Source organism: Bombus pascuorum, chromosome 11 (genome assembly GCF_905332965.1).
Source record: "Bombus pascuorum chromosome 11, iyBomPasc1.1, whole genome shotgun sequence".
Classification (NCBI taxonomy): Eukaryota; Metazoa; Arthropoda; class Insecta; order Hymenoptera; family Apidae; genus Bombus; species Bombus pascuorum.
Genome location: NC_083498.1, coordinates 11,407,696 through 11,432,736, shown reverse-complemented (window position 1 = coordinate 11,432,736; position 25,041 = coordinate 11,407,696). Strand labels below are relative to the sequence as shown.

At 42.7% G+C, this 25,041-nt stretch overlaps 2 protein-coding genes across 2 annotated transcripts in view; both read left to right on the top strand.

Annotated features, from left to right (window-relative positions):
• Positions 1 to 25,041, top strand: part of LOC132912217 (peroxiredoxin 2-like) — a 361,669-nt gene that overhangs the window by 280,867 nt on the left and 55,761 nt on the right. The gene's annotated exons all lie outside the window — the stretch shown is intronic.
• The window catches only part of LOC132912206 (uncharacterized), a 201,837-nt gene that overhangs the window by 160,728 nt on the left and 16,068 nt on the right, over positions 1 to 25,041 (top strand). The window lies entirely within an intron of this gene.

The window sequence follows — 25,041 nt, the reverse complement described above, 5'->3', positions numbered from 1 at the left end:
GGAGCGGTCGATGGGCGGGAAGATGAAGATGTGGAAAAAATTCGCGGGAAGAAAAATTGGACAAATCGTGGACTCGCTCCAATAAAAATTGTGTGTTCCAAGAAACGATGATAATTCCGACGATGCCAATTACTTGACGATAGTTGATAATAATCGACCAAGTAACAGAAGCAAAGATAATTTATCTTTCTATCGAGAGAAAGGTTAACCTTTGGAGCGGTCGATGGGCGGGAAGATGAAGATGTGGAAAAAATTCGCGGGAAGAAAAATTGGACAAATCGTGGACTCGCTTCAATGAAAATTGTGTTCTTTCCAAGAAACGATGATAATTCCGACGATGCAAATTACTTGACGATAGTTGATAATAATCGACCAAGTAACAGAAGCAAAGATAATTTATCTTTCTATCGAGAGAAAGGTTAACCTTTGGAGCGATCGATGGGCGGGAAGATGAAGATGTGAAAAAAATTCACGGGAAGAAACATTGGACAAATCGTGGACTCGCTCCAATGAAAATTGTGTTCTTTCCAAGAAACGATGATAATTCCGACGATGCCGATTACTTGACGATAGTTGATAATAATCGACCAAGTAACAAAAGCAAAGATAATTTATCTTTCTATCGAGAGAAAGGTTAACCTTTGGAGCGGTCGATGAGCGGGAAGATGAAGATGTGGAAAAAATTCGCGGGAAGAAACATTGGACAAATCGTGGACTCGCTCCAATGAAAATTGTGTGTTCCAAGAAACGATGATAATTCCGACGATGCCAATTACTTGACGATAGTTGATAATAATCGACCAAGTAACAGAAGCAAAGATAATTTATCTTTCTATCGAGAGAAAGGTTAACCTTTGGAGCGATCGATGGGCGGAAAGATGGAGATGTGGAAAAAATTTGCGGGAAGAAAGTTGGTTCGGCTGCGGTATAAAGAAAGATGAAATCTCAATTCCCATGGAGGCGGTGCTCGAAGGTGGAAAACGGGTACGCAAGAAGCCGAAAGAGGGTGCAGTGACAGAGGACCGCGAACTCCCTTCCGTTCACCACCACTATTTCAAACTGCGGCGGAAACGTAAGAATTTATAACTGGTGACACGTTATGGGCTTCTCCCCCGCGAAACCCGGTCAAAGATTTATTTCCCGCGGCCGCTTTTTCATCCACTACCGACGCTTTCCAACCGGTCGGAAAGCCAGTGCACCGCGACTTTCTTTCGTCGCCAGGTGGAGAGGCGGGCGCAGAAAATGCATTTCACCGCTCCTTTCTACCGCCGTAGACAAACGCGAAATATCCTCGTGAAAGTATTTCTTCTGCTTTTTTAGAAGGTTGCTTGAAAAGAGTTCTGAAACGACCAATACAATCTCTCGATACGAATATTCACTGCCACGACCAAAGTATTGCGACTTACTTGTAGAAATCTTTTACGAATACGTCGCGTGTTTTATACGAAACATTTTGACATTTTATTACGTTGGTGAAGTTTCGAACAAACGTGAAAGTGTACGTGGAAGGTACAGGTTAGTTAGCGTGAGCGTATGTACTCGAACGACGGAATAATCCGTGGCGTGTATTGCGCTTAGCGTCGATCTTCGATGTCTGGGAACGTTTGCAATATATCGATGAAAAATTTCTGCGACAAGCGTCGGTATTCTTTCGCGAGCCTATGCACAAAGTGAAAGATTCGACAGAGAAGGAAAGTGAGACGAAGGATCTTACGAAAGAAAGATATCGAACACAAAGGGATACTTGCGATTAATAAACGACGATAAATATTTCATAAGCACGCGGTCGTTTTCGAGGGGATCAAAGAGCTCCTCCCTTGAAAATTCGAGATTCGTCGCAATATTCGCAAAGACACGCTTTCACGACACGTCCTCCTTCTCTCGTTAAAGTTTGAGTACGAAAGAGTTCGTGGTTTTATTACCAAGGGCCAGAAGTAATCTCGTCGTGTCTCAGAGTGTCGTAATTTGACTTATTATATCTGTCGTTTCCCGACATTTTAACCTAACGTCTCGTCGCAGAAGAGCTTTCGTTTACCTGAACACCGTCGTGTTATACAACTTGGACTACAAAATTTACGGACACTCGGGATACTTCGTCGACATCAAAAAATGAAAGTTCCAAGTTGCGTCGTTAACGATATTATAAATAAATTTCCAAAAGTAGAACGCTAGTTCTAGCGGTCTACCGCTGTGTCCGACCATGTGCGCTCCTCTACTACTTAACCGTATCTGCAGCGAAACTCCTTTCGCTCTAAGATCGCAGTAGAATCGGAACGTTTGAAGTCAGACTTCGTTCCTTTTGTCTCTGCGTTTCGTAAATTTTGATTTTCTAAAAACCGGTATGCGATCATCGCGGTGCAGCCGCGCGTGATATCCAGTTTATTATATTTAGAAACCACGGAAACGTATCGATGCGTTTCTCCCCTTGTGGAATTTCACATTCACACGAGCTTGTGAAATACGAGCGGGACAACTGGCGTAACTCTAACGGTGAAAAAATTTGTGGAATCAGCAGAATGTTGTTCTATTTCGTTGAATACTACGGTTCGTAAAGAGCGAAACGTATGTATTCGACGGAGTCGAGGCTTCGAAGCCCCGGAAATCGGAATAGCGAGCCGACGTGTATCCACAGGAGCTTTTTATCGTTCAGCTGCAGCTGTACCGCTCGCAACGCCGGAACAAACTGTTAAAAGTTTGCTTCGTTTTGCAACGAACTGCAGTCCGGCCGACAAACACTGTTCTATTCTTTCGCGAGTCGTTGTTTTGCTTTTCCACGGTATCGATTAATCCTATCAGTCGCCCTTTATTCGAAAAACGGAAATGAAATACCATTGCGCTCGCGTCTTTTAACGATAAACAGCGTTAATTATATTTAGTCTCGCCGATAGCTTCTACAATGACAAAATTTGTTCTATCGTATAACGAATCGGTGAGCGAAGAAATTATTGTAAAATTCGCGTTTAATCAGCGAGCAGACCGACGAGTTCATCAAACCGTAAATGTAGAACTTGGAAAGCCAATCCTCCTAATATCGATGAACGCCTGAAATCATGTTTTAAATCCGACTGGATCCGGGATAATCTCCCGACGAACGCGATTCGCGGAAAATTTCTTCAATGGCAAAAATTTCGTACCATCTATTTTCAGATTAATAAACCGTCGCACAAAGTAACTTGGCTCGTTAATTTCTCGCGATTAAACGCGTCAGACTTGCGATTCCTCGTCGATCGCGCGTTGTCCTCGATGTCTTTGATTCTCGGTGGATCGATACCAAACCCTACAAATTAACAAGGTCTTGTCGAATCAGTCGTATAACATAATTATAACGAGCTCCAAGTACCCTCGATAGAACCACTTACGAGAACACCTGAGACTACTCCAAATAATAATGTTCTCGTTAAAAGTCAAAGTAACCGATCCATTCGTCCCACTAGACGAGACTAGTTCGTTCTAAGTATCAAAGTGTAGCAATTTCTTGTACAAAGTTCGTCAGCTTTTCTCATCTCTAATCTCGTTTTTCTTTCGATTCTATCGATTTAACCAAAAGAGGATTCAGATAAATTTCTCTTTCTACTCTCGTCGAGTTTCATTTACAAATATCAGAACCAAATTCTCGTTGGCATTTAATATCGACATTCACAGCCTACAGCATTTTCAAAACGAAATATGAAAAGCCAATTTTTTTAACTTCGTTTCACCTTCTTTGCAATTCCATCGGTCTGACCCGGCACAAAATTTGCTCATTTTTCCTGGCACTCGTGTTGCGGCTTCTTCATTGACCATATTCGCTGTCCCCGTCTCTATCACGTGGACAGGCCGAGTCTGTCCCGGCATTGGTTTGTCACGCTTGTCCGATTATCGACGGATTAACCAGCGGCTCGCGGTGGTCGGTGGCGATGCAAGCGATGCGGTCGGCCACCTATACGTGCCTCTTGCCAACGTAAAACGACCGGCCCGTGGTTCAACGGTAATTATAAAATCGCGATAATCAAGCGAACGATCAGTACTTTAATTACTCGTGGCCGCATAGCCGTGCTCGTTTTCATACCCCTTCTTCCGGTTTATCAGAGAATTCAAAGTCAAGTGGAATCGGTTGGGACTGGGAAACGTTGGGAAGAGACGGCCAGACGAGGAGAGAAAGGATCGCTGAAAATTTCATTCGGCAATCGGAACGTTGATTAAATCACACGATCGACTTTCCATCGGATCTCGGAGCTATTTTCCGCCGTATTTTCTACCGATCGAGTCTCGCAGAGGAGAAAAAGTCTCAAGACCGCGTTACACGATGGGGCGTTTTTCTGCTAGTCGAGCAGAAATCGAGTTACGCCGCGCAGTCTGCCTTATGAAGGTATCGATATCAATAACAGGATAATCGAATTCCTTCGCTCTGTCGAGCTCGTCCTGAAACGAAATCCTGCTCGTCGTCGGTTTAAACGTTGCCGGGAGATCCTGCTGGAATTGATTAGCCGCTATAGCGAAATTGATCAACGATGCACGGCCTCGAAGGAAGGTAATCCGCAGTTTGTTCACCGTGGAACGCGAACGCTAACGCGATAATCCGAAGAAATATCGATCGTTCGCCGACGGGGCATAGCCGGTAAAATATCATCGAGCCAATAGCGGCGTGCACACGGGTTGAGGATAAAACGAAGCGGGCACGTTTAACGCCCGGGCCACCGGGCTTCTAATTACAGGCTGAGCGGAAAAGTTTCGGTGTAAAATTAAGTTGGCGGTTTACGAGGTGCTCGTGGAAACTATTCGACGTGTAACGGGCTAATAAAGATGAGCATTCGGAAGAAAAGAAGTCTCGCGGAGGAGAAGTTCCAGCGTTCGCGCTGGACCCCCAGTATCGATCTGTCGCGGTACTAAAACACGTGGCTGAACCTGGCCGTGTTGCTGCGGCACAGCGAGCTAGTTTAAACGAGAGTAACAACGAAACGCAATTCCGCGGATGCACCTTCGCGCAAATGTTTGCCCTTCGCGCTTATACATTCGTAATCGCGTATTACGAACTACCACCTTTCGCTCGCTAACGAAGGCAACGCGAGCAACGATCTTGTAAAATTGATCTGGCGAGCAAACTGCTTTAAAAAGGCTGGCTAATTATGGAGCAAGCTTGTAGCTTGATAACAAAACGTGACACGCGTTTCTTTGTGTTTTTGAATAATTGTGCACACTTGGATTTCGCGTGAAATTGCATAAAGTACGATATTCTTTTAAAAGAATGTAATTAGAGCTTCGCCGTCCTTCGGTCTTCCTAACGAAACACCATCCCTGAATTTGTCCTCCACGTTCATCGATAATCCATCATTTTATTAATCCGTTGATCGAATACTATGTAACACGCGATAACATTAACCCGATAATCGAGAATCTACCGTATCCTTGTTTATAGCGTCGATGATCAAAGTTGTTAAAGGTTGCATCGATTTGTCAATTGGTTATTCCGCAAACACTATCATCCTCGGTTGGACATTACCCTTGCCGTGCCATAATATTACAGCGACAACAGCAATAACATCTCCGCCGCGTCTTATCTTAATAAAATCCAGGAAATAACGAGATTGCAAGGGGCAAGAGTAAAGGATGTCGTGGCTCATTAACACAGACGATAATAACGGGACCAGTAAATCTTGTCGCGTGTAGCCCACAAAAAAGAATCGACTTAATACACACTCTCCGCTGCGGTATCCCATGCGTATCTCTGGCCGTATAATTGCACGTCGCAGACCCCTCTATTCCAGTGAAATAGGTAGGGATTTCGCGAACACTCTGCACCACCATGGCAATCTGTAAATTCCCTGCGGAGGAGAGAAGAGCAGCGCGTATCGAGAGAGAGAAAGAGAGAGAGAGAGAGAGAAGTGGGGTTGGTTTTCGAGGTTCTCGATTCCCGAAAATTCGCAGCGAGCGATGTTCGATCGGATATCGAATCGGCTGGCCGGTCGCAATTTGTCACGATTCCCTGGCCGTCGATCGTATTAACCAGCGACGGAGGCCAGCACGAGGACACCCCCCGCCAGAATTTCTAGCGCGGAAGTAAACGACACGAAATTACCGCGAATTATTAAATTACTGCGACGACTGTCGCGGTAATTATCGCTGCCAGGATTATAGATTTTACGCCGGATAAATCCGTTTAACGTCGACCGAACGCGTGTACGTTCGCAGCATCCTGTATCCTGCGTTCCTCTCTTTACCCTCGGCGAAAAACCGTCATATCGATCGGCCAGGCTCGTTACGCGCGACAAAAACGAACGATATCTATTCCTTTTTTTCCCTGCGACGAGGCATCGCGCGTGCACTCACGACTGCACCGTAATTCCAGCTTGCGTCCGCGTCGAGAAGCGTCCTGACGTTCTTTATTAACGGCGTAAAGAACGGTATTGCCCCGAAACCTATCTCCGGCTGCGAGTCGAAATGAATTACGCGGTTCGCGTATGCTAACGTGAAACTGGACAGAGGGGCGCGATTAACGATTATTGCGAGGAACGGGCGCGAGCGAAAAGCACGAAGCGACCGATTTAACGAGATCAGAGGTTTGTATACAACGCGGCTTTCGCCTCGTTGCTCTACGCAACTATCGTATCGCGTTATGAACGAAGTAATTAACCGGCCGCGTACTCTACGATTAGCCTGACGGTTACAAAATTTTGGGAAATACGAGCCGCGCGATCGCTCATCGATAACGTTACGATGTAGCTACTTTAATTAGTATGTACGTATCCAGTTCATTACGAGTTAACAAGTCGGTGAATAGCCACTCGGCTAATTGCATCGCGCCTCCTGGCGTCCCCGTTTTCTCCAACGAGACCTCTCTCCTTCGTTGTCTACGTTTTTTACGACAGGCGACCCGAGAGCCTCTGATTAATTAGAACGTATTAATTATTCAAGGGCTGGGCGGATAGATTCGTACGCCTGCGTTGCGTCACTTTCGTCCTCGGATTGAAACACGGATACAGCCGACCATACATTTTCCTTTCTCTCTGCTCGCGTTTTCTTAGTATCTGATCGCGCGAACGATCGTAGGTCGCGTATAATCGAAACGCTTAATTTGGATATCCATTGGAAGGGAATATACACGCAGAACAGACGACGACGCGGGAATAGAAAAAAAAAAAATAATAAAAAGCTCGAGATCCCCGCGGCGGCGAGCAATTACTTTTGCAATTATTTTTAATAAACTCTCGAGAATTAATTGCGCTAACCCGCTGGGCCGGCCGTTAACGAAACACGACCGGGTCGCACAAAGCATTTCCACGCGGTCGAATGTGAGGAATTCTCTTGGTCCACACCGTTTTTCGACTCCTGCAAATTGCATTCGAACACCTGTCTATCGCGTTCACCGTTCCACTTTGGCGCAAACCAATGGAACGAAAAGAAACGGCTTGTTTATGCTTCGGTAATTGAACGATCGTGACGAATGGGACGCGTCATTATCGTGGCATCGCGTGCGAGGATCGAGTTTAATGAACGAATTATCGAATCCGATTCTCAGACTCTGCTCCTATCGCGTTAATCGTAATATGCCAATTAAATATATTTATGGCCATGGTGGTATACGTAATAATAGTCGAATACAGACGCTCGTAGCGATAAATTGGCCACAGTTTCCCGTAATCGATGGATCGTTTCTCGCTGGCAGATTTTATAAAGTCACTTTGATTTCACGTAGGTTACGAAATTCGCAAATCGTCGGTAGTTCGATTACGATGAAAGATGGCGAAATTATCGGGATAGATCGTGCAGAACGAACCGCGGATTTGGTCAGGACGGAAACCACGGCCACTAGGCTAGGTTTCCGCTGTCACGTTTCTCTCGGCGAGTCAGCTCGGGACACGTTCGCGGCACAGCTGCACGTGGATGCACTCGAAAAGAGCCTCGCAGCGAGTTATTGGTTTTGAACAAATACAATAGACGAGCGCGATTGACATAAAGATACTCGATCCTCTTCTTTGCCTCCTGCTGAACAAATTGCGAGGCAATTCCAAGTTATTTTTCCTTCAAATTAATGTTAATTTACAAACAGCGAATTACGAAAATAAAATATACCTTGTTATTTATACAGACCACGCGTGATCGTTGTAAATGTATACAAGTGTTTGTATAGTATCTATCATAATCGACAAGTATATCACTTTGCTCCACCTTCGTATTTCTTACTTACGAATATTTCTTTTCCATATACGTATGTACTTATCTGTCAGAGATTTACCGTTTTGTCTGGTCAGAACGCGATTTATCTACTTTTATGCATCGCTCACAACGGACACGTACACGTATACGTGTGTGTTATACGATGTGTACGCTACGAAGTAGCAGGAAAGAATATGTAAAAAGCCAGATATCCATCTATCGAACCCAAGTCATTAAGTGTTCGTGCGTTGAACTTATCGCAGAGGAAAAATCCGGTGCATTTAAATACCAGAAACACGCAGCCAGTTTTTTATTGCATCGATACATCGCGATGGAGTAAAAACCGTGCCGATGAACGATAAACGAGCAAAACGGCAAAAAGTGAAGCAGTTTGATCGCGTACATCGGCGAATCCCGACTCGAACATCGACGAATAAAATCGACGCTCTGCCTTGCATATATCCGAAGCATTAAATTCTCGCGACGAACGCATAAAAAGATCTGCAACCGCTATTTACGTGCATTGATAATGATAAACTCGTCGATCGGTAGAACGGACTTCCAGAGAATGAAACTGACTCGCGTGTACGTTCATAATACTCGGCGTGTTGTGGCCGTTGCTAGTTTCACGTTGTCATTCTAATCGATCGAGGGTCGTTCAATTATTCCACCGGCATCGATGTAATTACACGGCCGGCTTCGATCGTTCGCTACCATTCTCTGTTTTCGTTATTACGGGCGGTGATCGCGTTGTTCTCGCCCGTTCTACCGAATCGACGGCGTTTCGTGAAATCGGCTCGCCCCTGGGCAAAAAAATTCAGCGAAACCTTTATCGCGGCAGATGAAACGAACAGTTGGACGTCGAACTGCTGCTTGACACGCGAGTATGGTAATAATAAAAGGAAACCAGACTAAACGAAAATTGCGGATAACCAAATGTATAAACGAATATAGGTGGAAAAAAATAAATACTGAATTTTAAAATTGCTTCGCCGCAAAATGAAGCAAGAAACGTGACTTACCGTATTCTTTCCCCGTAGTGCTCATATTGAATCCACCGTACTTCGTCAGCTTTATACCACGCTAAATCCGTGAAAAATCTGCGGAAAATGGAAACCAGGAAACCCTAGATCCGTAGTTTTGACTATAAACGAATGTAGGGAGAAAAAACAAGAAAAAGTATCAAGAGCATTCGAAAGTTTCTAAATCGGATCCACCGTACTTCGTCACTTTCGCATCGCCCTAAATCCACGAAAACTCTTCGAAAAATGGAAACGAGAAAAAACATAGATTCAGAATACGGTAGAAAAAAAATAGAAGCATCAAAAGAATTCCAAATTTTCCAAATCTTTCAAAAATACACACGTGGCAAGTTCATAAAATGTTTCCACGAGTTGTCGAAAGACTCGCGAGCCGCTCTAAAGTTAACGAATGTGTATAAATATTCTCCAGTTGTTTCGTCGACTGACGACCAGTAGCATTCCCCCCATTCCTCCTCGGTCGCTGGCCACTAAACCTTCCAAGCCTCGTCTTGCTAGCTGGTCGCGAATTCTCAGAAACGTGACGCGTAGCCTTCAACTAACAATGTAATATAATTATTCCTTATTTTAAACTACAAATGAAACAACATAATTTCATCTGCGTTTTAATTCGGCATAGTTTCTCAATGTTTTCATTGATCCTTTCGAGTGTCTTCTACCCAGTGTCGTCTCTCAAAATCGCAAAAGACCATTCGACCTATCGTGTCCATAGCGCGTGAAACAGGTAAAAACGCACCGTGTTATACGAAAATCTGTCATTTTCTCGCTGTATTCTTCCGTAAAACGTTTCCAGTTGCTTTGTACTGTTTCATCGTTAGCCACTCGGTAGCCGCAGACGGACGTTATTTTCGAATCAATTATCCGCGAAAGTAATTAAACCGGCGACGCGCTCAAGCACACTATTTTCCACTGGTAACGCCGCAAAACATTCGAAATTCTCGTCGTAATGGTGAACCCGGTCCTCATAAATCTGTGGTCACCCAGGTCCACCGAGTGTCCTGCGACCGCCATTCCTCTTCGGACGAGATCCCCCTCGGCATTGCAGTCTGTCTGCAGATTCGCGTATGCACTTCCTTCGAAAACCTAACCCACCCACGCGACGCGCTCTCTCTCTCTCTCTCTCTCTCTCTCATTCTGCACGTGTTACATGTTTCCGACGCCCAACTTGCCCAACCAAAGATACTTCCGCCTGATGGTTCGACTAATCGTCCGCCCAGCTGCTGGCCTCTACCAGATTCCATCCGAGGCAAGAACATCTATTCGACTGGATGAACTGTTGCGAATAAACAGCCGTTCATAAATATGTCACCTACTGATTTCGTACGAAACGCGACAATTTATCTAAATTATGAACGAAACTACCAATCGATTAAAATGTTAAATGTAATTATATAAGAATGGCGTAAAAGGTATAAATTATATAAATTATTAAGCTTGATACAGAGTAGCTGATACAGCTGAAGAGTTTCTATAAGTTTCAGAAAGAAAGTTTATGCAATGACACTTTTCGTTTAATTGTCAGCGACAGTGTAACCAAACGTTTATATTCGAGAGAGCCGACGAGGATTTGCATCGAAAAGGAAAAATCTCATTGACGCTGAAGCCGCATTAACCGTTCCGCCAGGCCGAAAGAAACAAAGGAAAGAATGATTTAATCCGCAGACGCAATTAAAAAAGAAAAGTTATCACGTTCTTGCCACAAACCGGTGGTATCCAAAAGGCAGAAGCCGCGAAACTTTAGCGCTTTACTTCCACTTCGTATTAATAGGAATATTAGAATATCGCGATATTACGAGCCAAAATTCCTTCAGAAGGTAAATAGAAGCTGGTGGCAAAAAATGTTGTAGAATTTGAAATAAGCCTAAAAAGCGACACTCCGAATCAAAAGGCTCTTTAAAATATTAAATGGAAATTCCGCGATTTTATCTCCTGGAAATATTATGTTTCCTCTAGAGTTTAGACTAACTTTGGATCAAAGAGCTTAAAATCAAAATCAATGAGCCTAGCTAGGCGAAAGTTTTGTCGAAACTAGTTATCTGCAGCACACGATCGCACGTGCATCGACTCTATAGAGGCGTATTCGTCGAATCGTTCGTCTCATTTCGACTGCATATCGCATTTTCCAGTTGGAAAACTAAAGCTCGTGACCGGTGCAAGTTCGGAATAGAAATTGTTAATGTCAGATGACCGACGAGCGTGTCCAAAAACCGAACGGGGAAATTTATGCGAGTTATTCGAGTTATTCGCAAACTAAATTTTCCACCAGCTGTTCTACCCTCCGTCCCTTGCGCTCACGTTCGTGATCGAACTTTCCGATCACAGTCGCCGCCGTTGTAACCGAATCACGAACCTTTTTTTCCTTCGGTGAAAACCTCTGCCAAAGGGGCAAAAAAAAAACATTTCTCGAATAATCGTGTTCGCCACGTGAGTTGTTTCGATCGATTAACTCGCCTCGATAGACCTCGGAATTGCTCGTCTATCGTGAGTCATTCAATCGCCTGTACTACTGTTCCGCGGTATGCCGACACGTACTTATTTTTGACGCGATATACACGTTGCCGACTGTTGAGAATTTTGGGTCTCGATAGCCGAAATAATGCTATAGGAACGCTAAATTTACGCTTAGAATTTATATCAGAATAATTATGTATTTATTTGATAAACGATCTCAAAGATATTCATCGATACGCACTTGCACGCGTCTCACCACTTTCTTCCATACCCGACTGTTAACCGACTGAACACTTCACATTCGTTTGTTTTCGAGACACATACTTGCACACGCTGATATTCACATACAAGTATTACTACTACGCAGCTAATCTAGTCTAGCACATAAAATTATACTTATCTCAATACCGACAATGCGTAAAACGCTTTAAAAATCTAATGTAATGTAAAATAAAAATAAATTATTCGAACGCCGTAAGACCGATACTAACGCATACGCTGTCACGGACGTACAATTATACGTAGAATTCGGTGTGGCGGTGGTAGTGACGGCGTTTCCCGAATATCTCGGAGACTAAGACGTAGGAAAAAGTTGTTCGGAATGTTGAATTTTACAACATACTTGAATTTCGTCGAAATCAGCGAAGTGTACCCTTTTATGCACAATTACCGTCCTTTTCTTTCAGTAAGAAAGTCTCGTGCTTTACTTTGCATTTTACTTCTTTTTCTAAAGGCTTTTTCATAACTCTCTTCTCGTACTTTGTCTAAATATTACTTCTCGTTCTATATATTCTTTAGGTATTGTATATACAATGCCTAGGGAAAAAAAAGCTATAAAATATATTAAAGTAGCACGGACGTTTCATGCTTTAGCGCACGACGTATAAAACGACGCGCATTCTACAAATTTTCTAGGCATTATATAAAATTCCAGTATTTTACACTGCACGTTAAATTTGATTTAATTGAATCAAATCGTAGAGAATCTGTAATGGTAATCCAAATAAAATGATTTAACTATCTCAAATATATTATTACCGTCTTTCAACTGGATAATCTAAATTTACACCGATTCGATGAAAGGGTAGCAATCGCTGCTTCTAATTATTAATTCGCCATTAATCCGCACGCTCTGATCAAATTCGAACACCGTTGCTACAAATCAACCGAAATTCTCGGTCAATCACGAGCAACGTAATATATTCCATCGCTAAATAGGTTGCTCAACATCGATAGTCTCCTCTTACAAAATTAGTTCTTCCGTCGAAACGGTAAATAGGACCATTCGTCAAAGAGAATGGAAGTTAAATGGCGTGGTAAAAAAAGAAATCTACGATACACGACACAAGTTATGAAAAAAATGCGCCCGAGTTGGTCCCAGAGCCGCGTGCACGGAACTTTGTGTGCCAGTGAAATTTCTTGGGAAGTTGGTTCTCGGAGAAAAATTCATTTTCGAAGTGAAAACCCATCGCGAGAGGCGGCGAGGAATTATGCAAATGAAGAGCAGCGAGGTTGATTGCGCTAATGCAACGTCGTTTTCTAAACGAAGCGGACCGGATTAGCGAAGAGCGGAGAGATCGTATAAAAATTTTTTACGACATCCAGTTACTTGATGGATTTATACTTCCGGCTTATAGAAACTCCTTATTTTTACATTTGCCTGAAGAACTCGGTCGCACGATCGTCTACTTATCCGCTGGCAGAATCATCGGCGCGAAATCGAATAAAAACTTTTGAGAGACTGCGTTCCATGCAATTTCGAGGTATTCGATTCGAAGTTTCGTAACGGATCTACAGTCGATGCAAGCACGAACGAATGGAAACGAATCGAATCGACATTTGTTTAGCAGGGCACGTTCCAAAGTTTACGACACGGATGAAAATATTTCCTGTTTTTTGGAAACTTTGATATTTAGTTTATTACGGGCGTATTATAGCTGACGAAAATGTACGAACGATTACCATAAACGTTTCCGTGTATATAGCGTATGTGTTACACGAAGTATCTGGAAATTTCATTGACACGTAGAATAGCGTGGAAGGGTTTAACAACATTCGCGAAACTCGTCCTTATTATTTCGATTACTCTGCGTCATCGAATTCGATCATCGACTGCAGCACTTGGTTATGGTAATTATCAGTAAAAACACTCAAATATTTATCGATAATAACGAGCCATTATCGTTGCATGACGAAAGCGTTGTCCGTAACGCCAGACGAGCGTGTTAATGCGCGATTGCGCGAAAATTAATACACACGGAAAGATAATTTTACAGCAACGGCTATGGTAAAATACGAAACGCTCGTGTAACCATTTACTGGCCATTTCGTGTAAAATTGTGTAAAACTTGACACCATACGTAACTATTACTTACACGAGGGAACATAGGCGAAGCTTCTCTTTCAAAGCATCGACCAACACGAAAAAGCTTCGATCTCTAAAATACGAATTCTCTTTGCATTCCTCTCGTTCTTTGCTTAATTCCTTAACAACTAAGCAGCTTACTCGGCAAGTTAAAAATCCGACTACCAAAACCTTTGAAACCGCCAATCAGGACGAAAGGATTTCGATCTGCAAAATACGAACTCTTCGCATTCTTCTTGTTCTTTGAACAATTCTTCGATAGTTAAGGTACTTATTGCAAGATACACGTTGCAGTACGAAAACTGGAAACTTGTATAAGCCCCCGTATGTAGTTACATTATGTTCCAAGCACCAACAAAGTTGGAGTATCGTTACGTGTGTATCGGTTTGCATCCAACTCCCACGAATATGGGAAATAACTCTCGTTCCGCGGATAACACGATTAGCCTGATCGAAAACGTTTCAACTTTGCAAGTCAATCAGCCAACTATTCGGCCTGGTTGAAACCGCCACGAGAACCATACAAATTCGGACCGTCCCATTGGAGACGATTCCGGTGAAAGTCACCGCTGCTAGATCACGCCAATATCGAGCGACTAATAAATTCATATTACTAACAAATATAGTATGGTCGTAATGGATGATGTACATGACGCATAGTGTATCAAAGCCTTACTGGCAATTTTCATGGGCAAACTACGGATTTCTATACAAATTCGCATTTTTATGAATATAACTTTAACACTAGAACTACCACACCGGTCAAATTGGCTGGTTTTACAATTTTATTTTAAAATTCCTACTTCATGTTATATTTCTGATGTAATGACTTTTGCAACGATAAAAATAATATAATGAATTTTATTTTGTTTTTTATGCATTCAAACTCAAAATAACGTTGTATTAAGGCAACCAGTTTCCTCGTTTTCTACAACTTGCCACACGTTTTCAAAATTTTTCCCGCCTATCATTCTATACGACGATATCAATTATCAGGAAAATTCCGGACCGATCGCTAACACTAGAAACACCACACCGATCAAAATGACTGGCTCTACAATTTTATAAATTGTTAGAATTTAATTTTAAAGTTAAGATTAATAAAGACACGATGTTTATGTTAAAATAATATTCAGTGATGTTTATTAAACAAAACTACAGAACCAACTGTATATAAGCGAGTGATATAATTAACAACGTATGGAGATCGTTGATCGTTGACCAGTTACTCTCAGACTAGACGTGGATAGTGACCCATGATCCCTTAAATATTTGAACACCACTCTCTATACAGTAATGAGTATGACCTGGTAAGTGTCCTGTTCAAATGCCTGTGTAAGGGTGTTTGTGCCTATGCGTGAAATTCCAACATATGTATAAACATATTCCAATATAAATGTGTCAACTTTCGTTTAAGGATCCCAGATGGATTAATGATACAAGAAATCTACTGCATAACGTGGAATTCCTTCTGTGAGAAAGTAATAAATGAATAAATATAAAAATATTCTATTAATACGTATTTTTTAAAGACCAGTTATTTTCACTGGTTGTGGTAGAAATAGCTTCCTGTTAACTATCGGTAGTTTTAGTGTTAAGCATGCAACTTGGAAGATTTCAACGTCGTTCTGTGGCGTACAGGCTGGAACTGAGGATGGCAATTACTGACCTTAACTTTGAAATTTTTGAAAACTCGAAGAGCCTCTGTCGATTTACTGTAAACAGTGGTTCGCTCCGTTATTCTCAGCTTCTAAGATTTGTCAACCTGTACGCAGCTGTAAAATCGCTCAGAACCTGGCAGTCCTGTTACACAGATATAACTCAAATTTCTCTTTATCTGACTGCGTTCATCGAGTTTGCAAAATCGCAAATGCTCTCAGTGGTGATTCGAATTTGTTCGCGGGTTCTATCCATTTTTTTAAAATGTAAATCCACAAAGCTCTGGATAATAACTATTGATCTTGATTTCATATATACGTCCGCTATACACGTGTACCCTGTATTATGCATTATATGCTTCTTTTTGTTCATTTTTATCTTGCATATTAATGGGAATTTTTCTGTCCAATATATACAATATATACAGGGTGCGCCGTTAGAATCCGGACAAAAGAAGTTTTGTGCAGAAAGTTGTTTATTTAAGTCAATACACAAAAACACATGAAAATGTTGTTATATCTCATTTAAAGGGTCCTTGCTGAGAACTTTTATTCTATGTAACCACCCTCTGCCTCTATGACCTGCTCTATTCTTGCTCTAAAGCGCGAGCACGCTGACTTCAACTGGTCGCGTTTAATTGTCGCGAATTCTGACTCGATAGCAGCTCGTAGGGAGTTGACGTTGGGGTGCCTGCATTTATTAGTTTGTCTCTCGATAACGCCCCACACGTAATAGTCCAATGGGTTTAGGTCGGGACTGTTAGGAGGCCAGAAATCTTTCGACCAAAACATGTCCACATTGTCAGAGAGCCAATTTTGAACAAGATGACTTGTGTGAGCAGGTGCGCCATCTTGTTGAAATAAATACGGCCTTCCAGAAGCCGTAATTTCCATCCACGGCTTTATTACTGTCTTCAGGACCTCCAAATAAACCTCCTTTGTGATTCTTTCGCCTTTTTGGAAGAAGTGCGGAGGCATGACGTCGCCCTCACTTGAGACAACGCTCAAAACGTGAACACTTGCTGGAAATTTGGTTTTGCCCACAACAGGAACATCTTCGAGATTGTGGGCCAGCCAACGGTCGTTCCTCCGATTCACTTTGGCATCCACCCGGCGCGAAGACTTTCTATAATCGCCGCTCTTCTATCGTATTCCGGGTTTTGCTTAACGAGTTCTGTCATTTTGAGGTTATAGAAGACTTATTGACATATTTAACTAACTTCAGAGTCAATCAGCACAAACATCTGAATTCTAATATGGTGGGAACTACAAATTGAATTCTGTCCGAATTCTAACGGCGCACCCTGTATATATATACAACGTATATAATTATTGATAATAAAATAGAATTAAATAATATACATTAGGTTGTCCGAAAAGTTTCTTTCGTTTCATAAGGTGATGATAGGTGAACAACAATTTCTCTTTTATATTATTTTATTTAATTAGGTATCATCCATTTCGTTATTATGATCGTGCATAATTCAATAAACTGATATAAAACAAAAAACATTGTGCGTCTATTATTTCCTTATAAAACGAAGGAAATTTTTCGGACAACCTAATATACATATATAAAATAACGAATTATTATTAATGTTATTACTGAAATTGCTCTACTTGCTAAACGTTATAAAAACTACTATACTCTGGATACTTTGTACATCTTTATAAATTATTTGCATCCCGCTTTTCACTTTCAAATTTCTCATAAGCGCGTAAAACGTGCATAGTCTGTTAATGAATATAAAAAACCGTTATCATGGCAAGTAGGTTAAGATGATAAAACGTAGCTGAAAAACGCTCTTTCTCCCTTCAACACTGGGGAAAATCATCTTACTACCGTACTTAATAAGCTTCTGTTTACTTGCTACGAAGTTCCCTTTCTCATCAACCATGCAACTATTATAAAGTCAATGGTAGAAGCAGTTTCTACGAAAGCCAAGTTTTTCCCCGTGTAAATAAATGTCTGGGAATGCGGTGGGCAAAATTCGTTACAGATACCTTTATAAGCGAATAAGTTTCCGGTTGACGACGACGCAAACAGTTGTTGGACGAACCAGCGGAGGATACGATGGTAGTTCATCCGGGGTGAGAGAGAGAGAGAGAGAAAGATAGAGAGAAAGACAGAGACAGAGAGAGGAAGTTCCGGAGAGATGCGGAGAAAGCTCGGGAAAAGACGAGTTTGGCCTCTACGTTACACACGTGCGTCATCGTCTAATTCTGAATTCTCGAAGCGCAACCGAGGATCACGTGATCCAGCGACATGCACCTTCGTCGTTCGAGCAGAGCAAACCACCTTTCGAGGAGCGCGATACCCGGCCGCAACGCGTTGCGCCCCTGTTCCGGAAGTAATAACACTGCCGAAACTCGTGTTGCCGCGTACCATGAGCTTGATTCACGCACACCCTCTCACCCCCGTAGTCAGATTCTGAAACGCGGGACTGTTCGGGGCAGATGGAAATTCGCGGTCGGACAAGCAGAAAAGGGTTGTTTGCGAAAAGGGAAAAATGAAAATTCACGAGCATTCGTTCGTGCTTAAAAAAGGGTGGCCCTTTCAAAGGGATATCGTTCAAATGGAGGGTACGCGGATTGGTTGATAGCGTTGGTACGGGGATTTCGCGTGATTGTTTAGTGCAAACGACTAGATTTCGAGCGCTACAACTATCGGCTTGTCCAAAAGTTTCTTTCGTTTTATACGGAAATACCAGATGCACGATTCTTCCTATTATTTGCTTCATATTGTTTTATTCGATTACGTGCGATCCATTTTCTTCTATTAAGACAAAGACCGTAACGTTTGACAGATTAGGTTTCACGCTCGTATAAAGATACGTTGCTGTAGAAGATTGCAAACAAAATTGTATATTTAATTCTATTGTATTTAATATCATGCTTTTGAATAATTTTTCCATACTGTTTTATCTTGCACTATATCGTACTGTATATTTTAAAAGCTACTACGGCAGTTTTATTTCGCGGTCGAAACTGTTCTATATTCTTATCATCCACCCTTCTGTATATTGTGTATGTATATTAAAAATGGTTATGGTTAGCGGTTATAATAAAAATTCCTACAATAGGGGAATGAACGAGACTAAGAGCGTACTAGAGGCTGGCACAATAACATTGATATACATAAAGGATTTATCCCTGGGACGCTTAATGACGCGATAAACAAAACAGTAGACTATCGCCAAATTAAGCAGAATCCTACAGGCACGAAAGTGGTTTTCGTTTTTGCTCAGCAACAAATTATTAATTCGTTCTAGCAGAGACAATAGGACACGTAAACTGCATAATTTATAATATTGCAGAATTCCCTGTATTTGAACAGTTCGTACAAGCCGTATAAATGCCTAGTAATAGTATTATTACGTAAACCCTGGTCTGGCTGCAGGTTCAGCGTGCATTGAAAATTCATCGGGCGAAGAGTGGTCACGTGTTGCACGTTTATTACGAATTTCCGGAACACGGTGTTAAAACAAACGAAACGTTCTCACCCGCAAAATCCGAAACCGAGCACAGCTTCGAGAATTACCCTTAGAAGCGCCATAGTGCGCATACCAAACATCGTATCTGCATCGCGGTTCATACGGAATTTCTGTGTCCATTCGATGGACTTCGCGCACGTCCATACGATAGAAGCGAATATCGAGAAGTGGAACTTTATGAGTGCTGAAATCTTCGAGTGTACGCTGCGCGAAGAAAAATTCAACTTTGCTTTCGCGAATTTCACGAACAAAGGAATATCGTCGAGTATCGGAAGCTCTCGTAAAGCGAAGGGAAGAGCGGAATATTAAATGGTTCGTGCGCGATAATAAACAAGTTAGCTCCGATTCGAAAAGGGAACCTGCTAAAAGAAAGGTTTATAAATCCATCGGTGGCTGGTGTTTAGCATTTTTCATGTATAGAGCAAAGCTGAACTGGCAACAATCTTCAGGTATATCTTTAATCTTTTCTTTCTCTTCCCATAAGTACGATCGAAGTTGTCTTCTCAGTGAAGAACCCTTCAATTAACCCTTCGATTAAGGAAACGCTTCGATCGATGAGAAAAAGCCACGATGATCGATGGATCTCGCTTCGACTCGAAGATGTCTCAGTACGTTCGAACAACAGCCGTTTTAAGAAAAGATTGGAAAAAATTTCAACCAAATAACCGTGTCTCGGGGTTGATTAAAAGAGAAAGAAGAAAAGGCTGGAGCCACGAATCTGGCTAAAGCAAATATCGCGAAATTCGGATAAAGGGGGCTGGGAGCAAAGCAATTTGCATTCCAATCTCTCACATCTCCGGTGCTCGTCGGCAGCTGAAAAAGCAGCAACAACGAGAAGGTTACAACGAGAAAGTAGCACGTGGAAGGGTCATTCGCTGGGCGGCCGCCGACCCAAAAACTGATCGTCGAAATTTATGCGAGTTGTTCGAGTTGCTGAGGGGTAAATAGCGGTACAACGTTACGCTTTCTCTCTCTCGTTTGTTACAACAGGATGAGCCGAGGCCACCTGCACGATCCATTGGTTTTGCGTGACCGTTTTTGTGTAGCCGATGTATATTCGTGTAGATTAGGTTTCGCGCGACACGGAGCGTTAATGAACGAGGAAGTGTCGTTTGCACGGGACCCAGGAGGGGAGAAAATTTTCAAATTTGTGTTTACGCCCCGAAGCCAACCAACCCCTTGCTCTCTGCCCTCTACGTTACCAGTTCCTCCGCCACTCTCGTTCACCGAAGCCCCGAGCTAATGAACGCGTAAATGTACCGCTCGCAAATACGCGAGAAATTTATACTCCACGCGCTTCGTCCTCTTCGATTCTTTTTACTCTGTCTATTTCGCTTTGGTCCGCGCTTTTTTTCGTTCTATTCTCCTCACTCTCACAGATCAACCGGTTCAGATCAAACGCAGGATACAGCAATCATCCTCTGTTCATGCACGCGTTACATTTTGCCTCGTGATTTCTACGTGTTCTAGAGATTCCAAGTCTTCGTTAACGCTACGCTGATTTTGATGTTATTCGATCGTTCGGCTGTACTTTGATACAACATGGTTTTAAAAATTCGGTTCAAAGAATTAAGGATGTACCTAGCAGATAAAATATAACTGCTACTTCTGAGAACGATATTTCTCAAGAAAGTGGAAATCAGAACTTTTGCAGAGAACTCGACGAGCCTAATGAACGAAGACGCGGTTTTAGTAATTCACTGATCAATTGGATACTAAAATTGTTTCTATATGAAAGACGAAAACAGTTGGCAATGCTTCGTCAAAAAATCAAACGTATTTTTCCTTACGTTTCGTAGATGACATTCTAGAAAATCCGATAGCTAACGAGCATTTCTCTCGAGAATTTTCACGCGCGTTACTCCCTCATTTTAATTAAAAAAAGGTATTCGACTTACAATAAGCGTGAATCGACTGGCTTCCCTGGCGTCGAGGCGTCTCCACTTACGAACAGCTGCGCCGAAAGAAACCCGTGCATTTATTGTCACGTCGTTCCTCCAAAGAGACGAAAGGATCACGCGACGAGAGAAAGGGACGAAGAAGGCGGTGGATCGAAATAAGCAAGCGAGAGAGCGAATCGCGTGAAAAGGCAAAAGAGAGCATCGGTGTGTGCAAAGCATAGGGAGAATTGCATATAGAAAAAGATATTACCGCGAGCCATGCAATGTATATACAAGGTAATTTTCTCAGTCGCACAGATAGGTACGTTTCGGTTGGGTGCGACCCGCTGCCACCAGCCACAACCTCCATTCGCGGCTTCCCTTTCTCCCTGACCAGCCACCCTTAGCCTTTCGGTCCGTCGAACCTCGTTCACTTCCGACCGTAACGGGGAAAAAGAAAAGCACGGGCGAAAGAGAGGAGATTCGGTCTCGTAACAAGAAAGCGCAACCAACTTTCGTCCATGCTTTGCTTCTGTCTACCAAATTCGCGCGAGTAAAGGAGAACCGATCGAGAAGTACAGTTTCTCTCTTTTTCTGCTGTTCGTTACTACCTGACTGTGTACCGGTGTTGCGGTCGAACGAGACAAAGGCGGAACAAGTTCTTTGTTCCGTTCTTTATTCACCTGCGAGGCTAAGGGTCGTCACGACACCCGTCACGTTTACAGTCGCGTTAATTCGACGTCGAGTCCTAAAAAGATTTACGCGCGACGCAACTTGCGACGACGAATTCGAGTCATAGTCGCTCTCGACTACAAAAACGATGCACGCAGCTCGCATACAACGGGTGTGAGGCAACTGAAACCAGTCGATGGTACTTGTTTGCGTGGGTTGAGTCGCGCGTGTGTATTCGGATTTCAAAAGACTCGGTGAACTGGGATAATGGATAGCTAGCGAACTCGATCATAGGATCCCAGCCATTATCTATGCGGGCGAGTTATCCAGTGAAATTGGAAATTTTCACGGCTGCGATCCACATTCCGTTACGTACATATTTCCAGAGAAAGTAGAACTCTGGTAACGTGTGTTCCCTGAGTTTACGGAAGAGGTTTGTTCAGAACGCGTTCTCCAGTACCTAACGTTATTGGCGACCCCGAGTATAACGCTTTATTAGATTCTTTTCCGCCGAGTATGAGATATCCAGGCAGAGAAAGTTGGCGCTCTTATTGCAAAACTACGCGAGTCTGACGACCTACTCGAGCCTCGTTACCGATTAATTAGACGATCGTCTTTCCAACAACGATGTTAATTAGAGATTATTGCTAATCGAGCGTCCTCGTTTTACAAGGAGAAACTGGTTGATCCTAGGAAGTATCTTGAGAAGCGTATTAGAGGAAGGAAAACGGACTGGTCTCCTCGTTCCTGTTTCGGTCTAGTCTCTTTCCAACTATCGAGCTGTCTTATAAGTTCGCATAAGATCTACATATTTAATCAACGAAGCGTACTTCCGTTCGCAAGCATTAGTATACGTGCGGAAACTCGGATAAAGCTGCAAAATCGTTAAAAGACTTGTTAAACCCTTCGTTATCTTGTTTGAAACTACGAGCTATAACGAATCCATATATTCTACGTTATGATAAGAGTCTCGTAAATAATCCTTGTCGGATTATTAAATATTTTTATCGGTCGATGCTCCGTTGATCATCTAACCCCTCTAAGTAGCTAACGCAAATGACACATCCGTGATTGTTGAGAATCATGGATCTTAATCGCCGAAATAAATGTATAGGAACCCTTGGATTACACTTGGAATTGATATCAAAATAGTTTTAGATTTATTTAATATGCGATTTACAAGATATTCGTCGATACATGTTTGCACTTTCTTTGTCTCATCATCTTCTTTACCACGCTACCATCGAAACAGTTGTATTCATACGTTTTACGAGATGCTGTGCACACACTCCCACACTCTCATACTCATAAATGCGTGTCACTACTACGCGGCTAGCCTAGCGTAGCACACATAATTACACGTATCTCAATAGTGATATTTATAAAAAAATAGCTAGTGGGAAGCGAGCGATGTTGTTTGAACAACCTGATAGATTCGTCCATTCCCGAGGACCGTGAAATTCTTTTCGCTTCGTTTTGTCCTTTTCTTCTTCTTCTTTTCCTTTTTCGCTATTAGCGTTCGTGTTTCGTTCGATAGAAACCCGGTACTTTTGCCACAGACGCTGATAATCGATTGGAAACCATAATTGGAAGCTGCCACCGTACGTGAAACAATTAATTAGACCTTAATTAGCGCTCGGCCCAGTTTCAAAGCTCCGACAGTGGGTAGGTTCCAGAGGAAGCTGCAACTTCGACATCGTATTACCCTCGAAAACTCGCGAAGGAGATAAAAGAACAGGTTTCGTCGCTATTCTATTTGATCCTTTTCTGTCGCTCGTTGACAAGACCTTATCGGTGTGTAATTATCTTGCCGCGTTCTAGGATACGATACGGCTCTAATTGCCCTTTTGCGATAAAGTTAATTCATTTAATCTACGCGTCACCTGGACACGCGCAATTAGCGTGTATCGTGTTACATTAACTTCCAGGTTCCACGCTTACAATCTCACGATATCGTAGAATTCAAATTCGTTTTTCTACGAAGATATCTTGAAACGTTTGTACCTTCTTCCTTTCTCTCTTTAACTTTCCCTCTCTAAAAAGAACGAAACTCTAAACCCTTCCTACAGAGGGGACGTATAAAACGACGATTGTGTTCAAAAAATATTTCAATTCTATATAATCGTGTATCTTCGCGTAAGGATATTACGTAGCGATGTTCTAAATGCAAGAAAATAACCGATAAAGAAATCCGATTGCACGACGACGATTTAATTTAAAAGTTTCGCTGTATCGTGAGAGATATCAGCCTTATCGAATTGCCATTTTCCAGCAGCACAAAAACCCAGAAATATTTCATAAAATCGGATGTCTACTCGCTTCCACGTAGGAAAACACGTGGCAAGAATACTCTGTCCCATATCTATCAGCCCTAGTAGGATATGGAAGGCGTTCCGATAAGATAGAGAAAAATATTCAAAGTTATCGGCGTGCCAGGTACCGTCTTTTATGCCGTTCACGGCGTGCGTTCACCTCGATAACCATAGCGAACTTTTGCCCGCTTTTTGGTCGGCTTCCGGTATACATTCGACAAAAGCAGCCTGTCATCCGGCTCGCTTTTCTCCCGCTGAATGAAAAAGAAAGCGCGGACGAGCCACGGAGAATGGCAGAGCAGAAACGTGGAAGCAGAATGAAGGCACATGCCCACGGAACCGCCATAAAGTCTCGTTCCCTTTAATCCGGTTGAACCGATCGACCTGATCAATCGCGACTGTGGACCCGATACTTCGTCGATGTACGTCCCTCGGGATATCCTCCGCGGCAGAGAACTAATCACGGAGTGGAAACTCGACGCAGTTCGAGACTGGTGGCTCGGTTGGATTGTCGCGTTTGAAAATTTCATTCGACAACGTTGGCCAAGCATTTCCGCGACCGACGCGCGAAATTGAGTTTCATACGTACTCGTGAATCCGAATGAATCGGACGCCAAGGCATTGTCTCGTATCGAGATCGTGTAACGTTCGTGAAAATCTGCCATTCTCGTTACCGATACTCGGCACACGCGTATTAATCGTATCGAACGTGGATATTCAATTCAGAAGTATTCCACCAATATACCTATCGAGTTTCTCAATTTCTCTATAACGTATGCGAAATGGAATTTCAAGGACGTTTATAAAACGTCGAGCAATTCGCCATTCGTGTTCCGTTTATTTCGCCTAGCTATTACCCGACGTTATTATCGGCTAATTTAAACGAGCTTTGTCGCCCGAGAATGCCCAAGTTTGACGCTGAACCCAACTTGAATCCGGCTATTGGATCCCGTTGCGTCGATACGAATTTCTGAACCGATAACGAAGCAACATGGCGCGCGCCAGTTGCACCAGCTTCCAACGGCTGCTTTAGCGG